At 48.2% G+C, this 15352-nt stretch overlaps 1 pseudogene; it reads left to right on the top strand.

Annotated features, from left to right (window-relative positions):
- The window catches only part of LOC122934686, a 261344-nt pseudogene that overhangs the window by 162347 nt on the left and 83645 nt on the right, over positions 1–15352 (top strand).

Genomic DNA, 15352 nt, shown 5'->3' with positions numbered 1-15352 from the left:
GTCACTCTCTTCCCCCCTCCCTTGTCACTCTCTTCCCCCCTCCCTTGTCACTCTCTTCTCCCCCCCTCCCTTGTCACTCTCTTCTCCCCCTCCCTTGTCACTCTCTTCTCCCCCCCTCCCTTGTCCACTCTCTTCTCCCCCTCCCTTGTCACTCTCTTCTCCCCCCCTCCCTTGTCACTCTCTTCTCCACCTCCCTTGTCACTCTCATTCTACTCCCCCCTTGTCACTCTCATTCTACTCCCCCCTCCCTTGTCACTCTCTTCCCCCCTCCCTTGTCACTCTCATTCTCCCCCCCTCCCTTGTCACTCTCATTTACTCCCCCCCCCTCGTCACTCTCATTCTACTCCCCCCTCCCTTGTCACTCTCTTCTCCCCCTCCCTTGTCACTCTCATTCTCCCCCCCTCCCTTGTCACTCTCATTCTCTCTCCCCCCTCCCTTGTCACTCTCTTCTCCCCCCTCCCTTGTCACTCTCTTCTCTCTCCCTCCCTTGATCTCTTCTCTCGCCCGCCATTAGTCACCACTCTCTTCTCCCTCCCTCCTCCTTGGCAACCTTCTCGTCTCCCTCTCCTCTCCCTTGTCACTCGCCTTCTATCTCCCTCACCTGGTCAACTCTCTGCTCTCTCCCTCCCTTGTCCATCTCTTCTTCCTCTCTCCCTCCCTTGTCACTCTCTTCTCCCTCCCTCCCTTGTCACTCTCTTCTCCTCGTTCTCCCTGCCCTTGTCACTCTCATTCTAACCACCCCTCCCTTGTCACTCTCATTCTTCTCCCTCCCGGGTCCACTCCCTTCTCCCTCCCTCATCCCTTGTCACTCTCTATTCTACCTACCCCCCCTCCCTTGGCACTCGCTTCCCCCCTCCTTGTCCTCTCTTCTTCGCTTCCCCCGCCCTTGTCACTCTCATCTCCCCCCTCCCTTGTCACTCTCTTCTCCCCCCCTCCCTTGTCACTCTCTTCTCCCCCCTCCCTTGTCACTCTCTTCTCCCCCCTCCCTTGTCACTCTCTTCTCCCCCCTCACCCTTGTCACTCTCTTCTTCTCCCCCCTCCCTTGTCACTCTCTTCTCCCCCCCTCCCTTGTCACTCTCTTCTCCCCCCCTCCCTTGTCACTCTCTTCTCCCACCTCCCTTGTCACTCTCATTCTACTCCCCCCTTGGCACTCACATTCTACTTCCCCCCTCCCTTGTCACTCTCTTCCCCCCTCCCTTGTCACTCTCATTCTCCCCCCCTCCCTTGTCACTCTCTTCTCCCTCCCTCCCTTGTCACTCTCTTCTCCCTCCCTTGTCACTCTCTTCTCCCTCCCTCCCTTGTCACTCTCTCTCTCCCTCCCTCCCTTGTCACTCTCTTCTCCCTCCCTCCCTTGTCACTCTCTTCTCCCTCCCTCCCTTGTCACTCTCTTCTCCCTCCCTCCCTCCCTCCCTCCCTCCCTTGTCACTCTCTTCTACCTCCCTCCCTCCCTCCCTTGTCACTCTCTTCTCCCTCCCTCCCTCCCTCCCTCCCTTGTCACTCTCTTCTCCCTCCCTCCCTTGTCACTCTCATTCTACCACCCCTTCCTTTTCACGGCTCATTCTACCCACCCTCCCTTGTCACGCTCTTCCCCCTCCCTTGTCACTCCTTCCACCCTCTCACTGGTCACTCTCTTCTCCATCCCCTTCCTCCCCCTCCTGGTCACTCTCTTCTCCCCCCCTCCATGGTCACTCTCTTCTCCCACCCTCCCTGGTCACTCTCTTCTCCCCCCCTCCCTTGTCAAGCTCTTCTCCCCCCCTCCCTGGTCACTCTCTTTCTACTACCCCCTCCCTTGTCAACGTCTCTTTCACTCTCTTCCCCCCTCCCTTGTCACTCTCATTCTCCACCCCTCCTTGTCACTCTCTTCTCCCTCCCCCCTCCACGTGTACTCTCTGTCCCCCCCTCCCTTGTCACTCTCTTCCCCCCCCGTCCCTTGTCACTCCATTCTCCCTCCCGACCCCCCCTGTCCCTTGGTCACTCTCATTCTCCCCCTACCCTTTGTCACTCTCATTCTCCCCCCTCCCTTGTCACTCTCATTCCCTCCCCCCTCCCTTTTCCCTCTTCTTCCCCCACTCCCTTGTCCCGTCTCTTCTCCCTCCCTCCCTTGTCACTCTCTCTCCCCTCCCTCCCTTGTCACTCTCTATCCTCCCTCCTCTTTTCACGCTCTTCTCCCCCTCCCCTGTCACCTCTTCTCCCCCTCCTTGTCACTCTCTCTTCCCCCCCCCACCCTTGTCCCTCTCACCCCCCCCCACCTTGTCACTCTCCCCCCCCCCCTCCCTTGTCACTCTCTTCCCCCTCCCTTGTCACTCTCTTCTCCCCCCCCTTGTCACTCTCTTCTCCCCCCCCCCTTGTCACTCTCTTCTCCCCCCCTCCCTTGTCACTCTCTCTCCCCCCCCTCCCTTGTCACTCTCTTCTCCCCCCCCTCCCCCCCCTCCTGTCACTCTCTTCCCCTCCTTGTCACTCTTCTCCCCCCCTCCCTTGTCACTCTCTTCCCCCCCCTCCCTTGTCACTCTCTTCTCCCCCCCTCCCTTGTCACTCTCTCCCCCCCTCCCTTGTCACTCTCTTCTTCTCCCCCTCCCTTGTCACTCTCTCCTTCCTCTCTTCTCCCCCCCTCCCTTGTCACTCTCTTCTCCCCCCCTCCCTTGTCACTCTCATTCTTCTCCCCCCTTGTCATTCTCATTCTACTCCCCCCCCTTGTCACTCACATTCTACTCCCCCCTCCCTTGTCACTCTCATTTCCTCCCCCTTGTCACCTCTAATGGAGCGTGGCCGAGCTCTGTTCGATCCGCTGTACAGGAGCTTTTGTTTCCTGTACCCGGCCGGACTGACAGGAAGTGCTCACTTAGTGTGCACTTCCTTTCAGTCCGGCCGGGTACAGGAAACAAATGCTCCTGTACCCCGGACCGAACAGAGCTCGGCCACGCTACATTAACAACACAACAGTCAGCAGGCGCAGGCAGGCTGCACAGCACTGAGCCGGCCGCTCAGGAGGCGCAGCATGAGGGACGCCGCCGGCCGCCCGCCCGAACCTACATAACCATTTTTTTTTTTTTTACCTCAACGGGCGCCCCTGTTAAATGGCGCCCTAGGCAACTGCCTAAGTCGCCTTACTGGTGGCGCCGGCCCTGGTGGCAGTATTAGGTGGAAATGGAGGCAGGGAATCCCTCCGAGTCACTTGCGCAAATGGTCCGATGCATGCTCAGTCACATGCCTGCGTAGTGACAGCCGAAATGTCAACATTGCAATGACTACTGGCTCTCCATCATGTTAGACCCTTGCTTCTAGTCCAAAATGGGGGGCCTTTTTTACACCAGCTGAGAGGGAGGACAAACTGAACTACGATCGAGACATCCTATGTAGTTAGTTGGCCACTGCCTATGTGCGCCATAGCCCATCCTCATGAAGGCCCTCTGCGCTCATGTTCCACTGCCATGGCTGCTGTGGGGTAGGGTCAGGAGGAGTACCAACTCCATCAACAGCGACTTAAGTCTACAGTCGTGGCCAAAAGTTTTGAGAATGACACAAATATTAGTTTTCACAAAGTTTGCTGCTAAACTGCTTTTAGATCTTTGTTTCAGTTGTTTCTGTGATGTAGTGAAATATAATTACACGCACTTCATACGTTTCAAAGGCTTTTATCAACAATTACATGACATTTATGCGAAGAGTCAGTATTTGTAGTGTTGGCCCTTCTTTTTCGGGACCTCTGCAATTCAACTGGGCATGCTCTCAATCAACTTCTGGGCCAATTCCTGACTGATAGCAACCCATTCTTTCATAATCACTTCTATGAGTTTGTCAGAATTAGTGGGTTTTTGTTTGTCCACCCGCCTCTTGAGGATTGACCACAAGCTCTCAATGGGATTAAGATCTGGGGGTTTCCAGGCCATGGACCCAAAATGTCAACGTTTTGGTCCCCGGGCCACTTAGTTATCACTTTTGCCTTGTGGCACGGTGCTCCATCGTGCTGGAAAATGCATTGTTCTTCACCAAACTGTTGTTGGATTGTTGGAAGAAGTTGCTGTTGGAGGGTGTTTTGGTACCATTCTTTATTCATGGCTGTGTTTTGGGTCAAAATTGTGAGTGAGCCCACTCCCTTGCATGAGAAGCAACCCCACACATGAATGGTCTCAGGATGCTTTACTGTTGGCATGGCACAGGACTGATGGTAGCGCTCACCTTTTCTTCCCCGGACAAGCCTTTTTCCTGATGCCCCAAACAATCGGAAAGAGGATTCATCGAAGAATATGACTTTGCCCCAGTCCTCAGCAGTCCATTCACCATATTTTCTGCAGAAGATCAATCTGTCCCTGATGTTTTTTTTTTTGAGAGAAGTGGCTTCTTTGCTGCCCTTCTTGACACCAGGCCATCTTCCAAAAGTCTTCGTCTTACTGTGCACGCAGATGCGCTCACACCTGCCTGCTGCCATTCCTGAGCAATCTCTGCACTGGTGGCAGTCCGATCCCGCAGCTGAATCATCTTTAGGAGACGATCCTGGCACTTGCTGGACTTTCTTGGACGCCCTGAAGCCCTCTTAACAAGAATTGAACCTCTTTCCTGGAAGTTCTTGATGATCCTATAAATTGTTGATTGAGGTGCAATCTTAGTAGCCACAATATCCTTGCCTGTGAAGCCATTTTTATGCAACGCAATGATGGCTGCACGCATTTCTTTGCAGGTCACCATGGTTAACAATGGAAGAACAATGATTTCAAGCATCACCCTCCTTTTAACAGGTCAAGTCTTCCATTTTAACCCAATCAGCCTGACATAATGATCTCCAGCCTTGTGCTCATCAACATTCTCACCTAAGTTAACAAGACGATTACTGAAATGATCTCAGCAGGTCCTTTAATGACAGCAATGAAATGCAGTGGAAAGGTTTTTTTGGGATTAAGTTAATTTTCATGGCAAAGAAGGACTATGCAATTCATCTGATCACTCTTCATAACATTCTGGAGTATATGCAAATTGCTATTATAAAAACTTAAGCAGCAACTTTTCCAATTTTCAATATTAATGTAATTCTCAAAACTTTTGGCCACGACTGCATAGTGAAGAAACTACTCACCAGCTGCAGCAGGTAGACCTGGAGCAGAACCGAAACAGCAGGTTGTGGCATACTTGGACTGCAAGATTTCCTGGCCGGCTAGTAGTGTGGCATCAAAGCAGGTGTTTAGTGTGGCGGGGGCCATAGTTACCCCAAGTCGCCTGTCCCCCCAAAATGTGGAGAAACTGACCTTTTTGAAAATGAATCAGGCGTGAATAAGCCAGGATTTCCCAAGATCAGTGCCTGATGCATTAGTTTAGATCATCCATGGTGCCACACCCAAACTTTGTCAAAAGTTTCCTGGCCATTTTTAGGATGTTTTTTCACGTGGGTGGAAGACTTCAGGGACCGCTTGACAACCATTTTGAACACATGTGCAATGCAGGGCGCATGACTCAGCCCTCCTTAACGCAGCACTTTGGCAGACACCGATAGGCTCAAGTACTGGCCCACCTTCTGTTCTAACATGTGTGTGCAGGACTGGTACTGCCTTTTTTGCAAATAAATGACAGCTTGGGACTCTCCACCTCGGCTCGGCACAAGCCATCAGTTCTCTGAAAGGTACAGATTCCACCACTTGGAAAGGGAGGGACTGCAGCACCAGCAACTTGGACAGGAGCATGTTCGGCTTCTGCGGCGTTGGATGAATGCACGCATACTGTTGTCTCTTGGCAATCGCTTCGGTGATAGATTGCTGACGGAATGACGAGGAGTAGAAGGGAGAAGAGCAGGAACATCAGGACCAGCAGATGATGGGAAGGACAGACAGCTCCCTTAGGCGGAAGTGGTGGAGCCTTGACTGCCTGAAATAGTCTGCGTGCCACTGGGTGATGCAGCGGTTGCTGCTGCAGGCTGGACCACCACATCAGAGCCACAATTCTCCCAGGCCACTTTATGATGACGCTCCAGATGTTGACACAGATGTTGACACAGTAGGTGATTTTACCCCCAACACTACGCACTGACTGACTGCTACCACCACTGCTTCCATAGACCCGTGCACTGCTACTTCCCGGGCAGGTAGCGTGTGGTGTACTCCAAGCATGTTTGGCTCCCGACCTCCCACTGCTGCCACCTTGCTGACTCCCATCCACGCTAGTGACTTGCTGGCTCCACTGCTGCTTCATGGGCAAGCTGCCAACCTTTTCTCCCGATGATGATAATGCCCCTTCGTCACCTGGCTCCCAAGTGCGATCAGCTACATCATCATCACCGAGTACTGTCTGCATGTCACTGATGTCCTCCTCAACCATCTCTGGGTCAGGAGCCTGACCGCTCGCAACACCAACTCCCATGCCACTCTGCTCATCATTACTTGCCCGCCTACCGGAGGAAACAGCGGATGTCTCCTCCAAATCTTGGCTGGGTAGTAGTTGCTGACTGTCATCTAGTAGCTCGTCCTCACTGAAAAGTGGAGCCGAGCCTAAGGCAAATAATACTGAGGGAACTGAAAATGACAGAAAAGGATTCAGGACAGGTTTGGGCACAGGGCCTGCTCACGGCCATCTCAACTGTCGTGTCAGAGGAATCCACCGACTCTTGGCTGGGGGTGTCTGATATCACTTGGGACAAAGTGGATGACTGAGTCAGCCATTCAAGAACCGCTGGGTCGCTGTTCAAGACACGACCGCTAGATGACACTAGCCTCTCACTGTGACCCCTGCTGTCACGCCCCCTTACTTTGCTGCAACCTCTGCTTGCGCAAGAAACATTTAGGCCTCTGCCACTCCCCTGTGCAGTACCTTGCACTTCTCTGTCTGACATACTGTTAGATCAAATAAATAAAAAGGATATTGAAACACTCCAAAAATGAATTTTCTCACTTCAGCACACAACGGATAATAAGCCCTTTTTTTTACCACTAATACACTCCAAAAAGGGCTGTAATTGTCTCACTTCACCACACAACGGCAAATACTTTTTTGTGCCAATAATACACGCCAAAAAGGGCTTTTGAACATATAACTGCAATGCTGACGGCAAATATATTTTTGCTTTTTCCACTAATACATACCACAAAAGGCTTTAGAACAGATAACTGCCCCACTTAACGGCATATATGGTTTTTCTTTTTCCACTAATACATGCCACAAAAGGCTTTAAAACATATAACCATTAACTGCACCACTGACCGGCAAATATATTTTTGTTTTGCCACTAATACACATTAAACCAGGTATACATGGGAGAATGCCGACTGTGACAATCATACCACAATATATGATATGTCACAAGGATACAACTAGAGAACACCGGGGTATATTAAAAAGAAAATAGGTATCAGAGAGACTAGGTACTGGGTCTATGGCCCTATATCTCCCTCCAAAATTAGCCTCTAACCCCTCTCACTCAATGTCCCTATCTTTCCCTACTCCACACAGAACAGTGATTGCCCAGCTTCATCAAGATATATAAGGAAAGGGAAAGGAGGAAAATATAAACAGCTGTAAAAAAAAAAGTCCCGATGCGTTTCCTTGGCTTGCGCCAAAATCATCAGGGGACCAGTATACAAAGTGATGTTACAAGGTTGAAATAAATGTTATTATGATCAATGTAAAGCGGTGATCAATCACTACTTAACTGTCCAATAAGTTCCAAAGTGTAGGTAAGACGTAGAACTTCAGTATAGGTCTTGCGTATGGCAGTCCATAACCTGGCCTTCCACATGTTTCAGTTGCTTTCATCATCATTGGGAGAAGAGGATGGCAGCTTGCCTGATTTCAGGCAGTCAAGGCTCCACCACCTTAGCCTAAGGGGACTGTCTGTCCTTCCCATCATCTACAGTTCCTGATGCTCCTGCTCTTCGCTCTCCTACTCCTCGTCAGTCATTCCGTCAGCAATCGATCACCGAAGCTATTTCCAAGAGACAACAGTATACGTGCACTCATCCAACAGCGCAGAAGCTGAACGTGCTCCTGTCCAGATTGCTGGTGCTGCAGTCCCTCCCTTTCCAAGTGGTGGACTCTGCACCTTTCAGAGAACTGATGGCTTGTGCCGAGCTGAGGTGGAGAGTCCCAAGCGGTCAATTCTTTGCGAAAAAGGCAGTACCAGCCCTGAACACACATGTAGAACAGAAGGTGGGCCAGTCCTTGAGCCTGTAAAAGTGGTTACAGCACAGCCACACCAGCAACTTGGCCCAGTGACGCCTCTTCCTCCTCTATGTTCTCACTTCTTTGGTCCAGCGACAATGTCCTCCTCTGCCTCCTTATCCTTTACCGTGTACTAAGCCTTCACTGCAGGTACAATTCACAGTGCCCCCCCCCCCCCAGCATACCACATGTGCAGGGCACGGCGGTGTCACGCTGTTCTGCACCTTGTTTGCCTGCGCAAACTGAGTCACATAGGGGAGAAACTGCTCCTTGTCCTTCATTAAGAAATCAAATCCTGGCCTTCTCCGCGACAACTCGAAATCAGAACCATGGTGACCGACAACGGGAAGAACATAGTGTCGGTGCTGCGTTAATGAGGGATGAGTCATGCGCCCTGCATTGCACACGTGTTCAATATGGTTGTCAAGCGGTTCCTGGAGTCTTCCACCCATCTGCAAAACATCCTAACAATGGCCAGGAAACTTTGCATGCACTTCAGCCACTCATACACCACAAAGCACACCCATCTTGAGCTACACTGGCAGAATGGCATCCCCCAACATAGGCTGATATGCGATGTTTCCACCCGTTGGAATTCCACCCTCCATATGTTGGACCGACTGTATGAACAGAGAAAGGCTATAAACAGTTCCTTAATGATCCAAGTGGACAGGTTTATCCCCTGTGTTTCTTTGATGTCAGCCAGTGGCAGCTCAAGCGTGACACCTACCGATTGCTCAGGCCCTTTAAGGAGGCCACGTTATTTGTCACTCACCAGGACTACGGGATAAACAACGTCATTCCACTGCTTCATATCCTGAAACAGATGCTGATAAATCTGACTGGTTAGGGGACTGGAGACGTAGTGCTTAGATATCACGGCCACATGAGTCCTGTGTGGGCTGAACTTGAGGAGGTGGGCATTGGAGCACAAGCAATGTGTAGCGAAATGCAAGTAGTGTGGCATCAGAGCGGGTGTTTAGTGTGGAGGGGGCCATAGCTACCCCAAGAAGAACTCGTCTGTCCACCCAAAATGTGGAGAAACTGAAATTTTTTCAAGATGAATCAGGAGTGGATCAGCCAGTATTTTCACTGACCTATACCTGATGCAAATATAGGAATATAAAAAAGAGAGGATTATGGTACATTTAGAGTTCTCTGGTCCTAAGGGCGGACCAGGTAACACGAAAAGAGTACCTGAAGTAGAGGCTAACAGAGGCGCCAAGGGGTGGAGGTGAGTTCTCTGAAGAGTAGTGTATATAGGAGTTATGCTCGTCTACAGCTATGGATCAGGACAGGCCGCACAAGTGTTTCGGTGGGTCAAGGGGTACCCTTGCCCACTGTGGAGAAATAGAGGTGGTGCGGAAAGGAAGAAAGAAGAGGAGCCCTTTGCACCCGTTAAAAAGAAAGAGAAAACACGTACTAGGCGCCAAATCCCTTAGTCACTGGACGTGATAAGGATTATAATTGGTTCTTATTTGTATGTAGGAAATAAAAAGACCTTCACCTAGGATTAGTAAAAGAGCCAGGAGTTTAAGAATAGCAACACAACCCTATAGTGGTGATGTTGGCAAATGATAATTATAAAAATGAAAATAATAAAATCAAATGCACTCACTTCACAGGGGGGGCAGTCACCAGGATAAACTCAAAACACCTGGGACTACTTTTCCCCCCGGCCAGGATCGCATGTAGAAATGTAAATAATTGAACGCCGCCTACACAAGTGGCTTCTGGTCAATCATTTTAATAATACGTTGAGCCACGTATTATTAAAATGATTGACCAGAAGCCACTTGTGTAGGCGGCGTTCAATTATTTGCATTTCTACATGTGATCCTGGCCGGGGGAGAAAGTAGTCCCAGGTGTTTTGAGTTTATCCTAGTGACTGCTCCCCCCCCCCCCCCCTGTGAAGTGAGTGCATTTGATTTTATTATTTTCATTTTATAATTATCATTTGCCAACATCACCACTATAGGGTTGTGTTGCTATTCTTAAACTCTTGGCTCTTTTACTAGACCTAGGTGAAGGTCTTTTTATTTCCTACATACAAATAAGAACCAATTATAAACCTCATCACGTCCAGTAACTAAGGGATTTGGCGGCTAGTTCGTGTTTTCTCTTTCTTTTTAACGGGTGCGAAGGGCTCCTCTTCTGTCTTCCTTTCCGCACCACCTCTATTTCTATACCTGATGCATCAGACTAGATCATCCATGGTGCCACACCAACACTTTGACAAAAGAAACCAGTTTCCTCTGGCTACCTGCCTCAGCTACTATTCTAATGCTGCCACCCGCCTGATGCCACACATCTGATGCCAAGTGCTCCTTCTTACACCCACAATCGTTAGCGGGTACTGTTATTGCCATCCACCTCGCCCACTCTGGTCACTCTGTGGTCTCCTCATGCTGCTGTCACCTCCACAGTATGTCACCTTGCCACTATATGGCCTCCGGATGCTGCTGCCACCTCCACACTGTCATCTTGCCACTCTGTGGTCTCATCATGCTGCTACCACTTTCACACTGTCACCTTGCCACTCTGTCCACTCTTTGTGCTACTGCCACCTCCACACTATGTCACCTTGCCACTCTGTGGTCTTCTGATGCTGCTGCCACCTCCACACTATGTCACCTTGCCACTTAGTGGCATCTTGATGCTGCTGCCACCTCCACACTTTGTCACCTTGACACTCTGTTGTCTCCTCATGATTCTGTCACATCCACATTATGTCACCTGCCACTCTGTGGTCTCCGCATGCTGCTTCCACCTCCACACTATGTAACCTAGCCAATCTGGTCTTTTGATGCTGCTGCCACCTCCACACTATGTCACCTTGCAACTCTGTGGTCTTCTGATGCTGCTGCCACCTCCACACTGTCATTGTGCCAGTCTGTGGCCTCCTGATGCTGCTGCCACCTCCACTCTCTGTAATTTTGCCACTCTGTGGCCTAATGCCGCCGCCATCTCCAGACTCTGTCATTGGGCCACTCTGTGGTCTCCTCATGCTGCTTACATCTCACCACTATGTCATAGGGCCACTCTGTGGACTTCTCATGCTGTTACCACCCTCCCTACTTCATTGCTGGGCCACTATTTAGTCTTTTTTGCTTGGCTGACAGCATCATTCATTTGACCCTTCCTCTGATCTGTCATATGGAAGGTAAAATGAGACGCACAACGGATCCTGTGTAGCAGTTGTAAGACCTGTATAGTCCCATCAGAATTGGCTTGTGATTTGGTAGCCAAAAGCAGGAGTGGGTACAAAACACAGAAGACATGCAAATTTTCTGTTCACCCGTCATCTCTGTTTTGGATTCACTCCTTTTTTGGGGGCATTAGCAATACTGATGGATTACTGACCAAATGCTGACCGAGTGAAGGTGGATGCTCCACAGACAGGATCCGTTTTTTGTGATTTATTGTTCTGATGGATCAGAGGAAGGGCAAAATTATCAGTGACGTCCACACACACTTACTGCTGACAACCTCAACACTCTGTCGGGGGGCTCTACTTGCATAAGCGTTTAATAGAGCCGGTTCTGTAGACATCTATGTGGAATCAGCTGACAGCAGTGTCTAAGGAGCACGCTTCTTCTTGGTGCTAACATCGTCCTGTAAGGCTGAGTTCATACTTGAGTTATGTGGTCAGTTTTGGCCCCATGACTGCCCGAATAAGTGAAGTGTGCAGTGATTCTAAGTGTGACGCCCGTCATCTGCATGTCATACTGACTCACAGTATTATTTCACTACCAAAGCAGACTCCATATGCGTGTTACTGCATGGAACAGTGTTCTACACCACTATGAAAGCTCTGTGTAGCCAGGAATTTGCCGTTTTTTTTAACGTAATTCGCAGAGAATTTATTCGGAAACAAACCACATTTAAAAAAAAAAGGCGAACCGGTGACTCAGATTTGTGAAAAATTTGTTCATCTCTAGTTTTGGGGGGGCCATCCCCTTTGTCAAGCATGCACAATATTGTGGTATTTCAGGGTCACATTTTACACAATAGGAATTCCATGTGGTTCAATAGATGAAGTATTCTTTTTTTTTTCCTAACCTCCAAACAGAAAGCAAACACACTATTTGTTTAAACCAACTTTAATGTATGACATAACCTATAAAATACACAAGACACATTCTTTAATGCTGCATTTGCAACAGAGCAAGAACACTAGTACGGTGGCCAAATATGCTGTGGGTCAAGATAGATGTGTATAAGTCTATGAGTTGTTTGTGACGCCAATTGCAATGTGCGCAGGGTACTGTTGCAGGGTCCTTTAAGATGTCATAACTCACGTACCAGGTAAGGAATGCCAGAGGGGGATAATGTCTCTGTGTAGTAGGTATGGTGTCAACGGTGTCTCCTACTTTGGTACAGCTGGACTCCTGGATCCTGGCTCAGTTGCAATAAAATGAGTGTTGTTAATAGGAGTATTTGAGGAACTTTGGTAGCAGTAAATGAGATCCAGACTCGAGATATAATCCAACTTGTCTTTACTGAATAGCAGCATTAATCCACATGAGTTACAGCAGTAGTCTTTTAGGTCCCAGCAGGTATTGGCAATGTATGGCAGGAATCAATATCTCTTCTGCAGCTATACTATGTGCCTGGAGAATCTGGCAGGTATTTATCTTCTGCTCTGTCTGTCTTCTACTTGTAATGGGCCTGACTAACTGAGGAGGAATATGGCTTCTCCTGGACTCTGGATATGTACTCACAGCTTAACTCACAGGGAATGCTTCTTCCTGGAGGCTGGAGGTGGCTGCTTGTTTGTCAACCAGCTGAGGCTGAAGGCTTAGGCTGGGAAGTTCTCTGGTCTCAACCGAGACAAGGTCCTGGTCTGGGATCCCTATTTTCTGGGAGCTCCTACTAACACAGCCTTCCCCTAGCCGGGGTGGCTGGTACACTAACTTAACTTCCTTCTCCTGCCCATAGAGGGGGAGGTAAAACTGGAATGAACTATTCCAGTCTAGCAATACTAAACTGGCTATGTTCCTGATCACACATTGCTGCCACCTGCTGGTGTACAGGGAACTTACAGCATAATATATGAAACAGGCCGAGAAATGCATACAATGACACTAATGACAATATAATTACACAAGATGACAATTTACATACACCAAACATGTTGTAGCGGGGATAAAGAGTTTGGTAACATACTCTGGGATGTTACACATTTTTTGTAATATGCATTTGATATACTGTATGCATTTCTATTTTTATTACCATTTCTTCACTACTGCATTTACAGTAATATGCATTTGTTATATGTATTTCATTTCCAATACCAGTAAGGCTGGCAGGCTGTTCCAACAGAGGAACAGCCTGCTGGAGTTCACGACTATAATGAGATCCAACGGGGATCCGGACACTTTTTGGCAGAAATGACGGCTTTCGGACGACAAAAAGTCATACATGCAATACTTTTTGTCTGACCAAAAGCCTTCATTTAAGCCAGAAAATGGTTGGATCCCCATTAAATCCCATTGTAGTCAATTGGGATCTGGAGGAATATGGCCTTATCCAGCTACAATATGTTTTTATTGTACAAATCTGACTGTATGTTGCCACCAGAAGGGACAGGTCTGTACTAATGTCCTATTCTTGTCAAACTATGCTGAAAATTACTCTGCATATTGTCCCTTTGTGGTAGCAACAATCAGCCAATAGTTTGAGTATGTGTGTGGGGGGACTGGGATTATTGCCATATACTGCAAAGACATCACAAGTGGCCCAAATATACTGTCTCTGGGGCATTAGAAAAGGTGAAGAAAACTGGTACAAGTGACTATGGTAATTTCTGGTGCCAAAAGACCCATGGTATAAACCTCAAGTGTTGGTTGCTATCAGTGCAACTGTTAAGCAGTATAGCCTTACAAAATATGAATGTGTTAAACCTTTTAAAATTTCTCTATTTAATACAATTCTTTTTTATATTATTTTAGGATTCAATACAGCAAAAGGTGACCTTGTGAGGTCTATCCTCTACCCCAAACCAGTTAACTTTAAACTGCACAGAGATGCAATCAGATTTCTAATGGGGCTTGTGGTTGTTACAGTGATCGGAGTTATTTACACACCTATTGTCTATACAAGAAATGAGGTAAGTTGCTGTCCAGTTTGAAAAAAATAATCTAATAGGTAATAAATAAAAGGTGAATCAAATTTAGAAAACAAAGGTCTCCACAGCAGCAAACCCCACTGCCTTTCTTTGACCCTTCCTTATATCACATCATGCACACAATGATTTTTGTCTGGCCGAAGCCCAAAATATTTGCCAGGTAGTGGCCGGATCTCCATAAACCCCCTGTTATATTAATCAACATTCAAGTGTAATTTATACATTTGCTTTACTTTCTCATATCTCATAGGTTTCAAAGATGGGCATATGTCTCTAAGATCATTCATTAGTTGTCATTGAGGCATCTGTCGAATCCCGAATCAGTATGATTACCACATACAGGCTACTTGCAAAAATAGCATTTCTAAAAGAGAAACTCCGTCAAAAACTGATTTTATTATATGTTGAAGTGAAATTTTAGCTTTTGGCTAGCCGCATGGGGGAGGGGGGGGGGGGGATGTATTAGAGGGGTTGCGCAGGCAGTCTATATTGATGACCTATCTTTAGGATAGGTCAGCAATATTTGATCGGCGGGGTTCTGACACCCAGTGGCCCCACCTATCAGCTGTTTGAAGAGGTGGCGCTTCATTCAAGAGCTACTTCCTCTTCATTACACTGCTGTCGTCTCGGAAGTCTCAGCGGCGCAGTGCAATTACAAGTACTTGCTCCATTCACTTGAATGGAACAAGTTCTTGTAATTGCCCTATGCCGCAGTTGCAAGGTAGACGATGCACAGTGTAATGAAGAGTAAGCAGGGCTCGTATGGAGTGCCTCCTCCTCTTCAAACAGCTGATTGGCAGGAGACTAATATTGATTACCTATCCTGAGGATTGGTCATCAATATATACTGCCTGCTCAACCCTTTTAAGGCTGGTGTTTCTTATTATGTAGCAGAATTATTAAGTGATAATTTTGGTGCATCTTCCAGATGTTCAGAGCACCTGAAAAATATATCTATGCTAGCAAGTGAGCTAGTGTAGATTCCTGGTGAACTGTTCACCAATTTTCTCTGCACATATTGTTAAATGGATCTGGCTTCAGAGACTCTGCTCAGGGGATCTCCTCCCACCCGCCACACCTCACCAA

This window comes from Bufo gargarizans, chromosome 4, assembly GCF_014858855.1.
Source record: "Bufo gargarizans isolate SCDJY-AF-19 chromosome 4, ASM1485885v1, whole genome shotgun sequence".
Classification (NCBI taxonomy): domain Eukaryota; kingdom Metazoa; phylum Chordata; class Amphibia; order Anura; family Bufonidae; genus Bufo; species Bufo gargarizans.
This window is presented reverse-complemented; position numbering and strand designations above follow the sequence as displayed.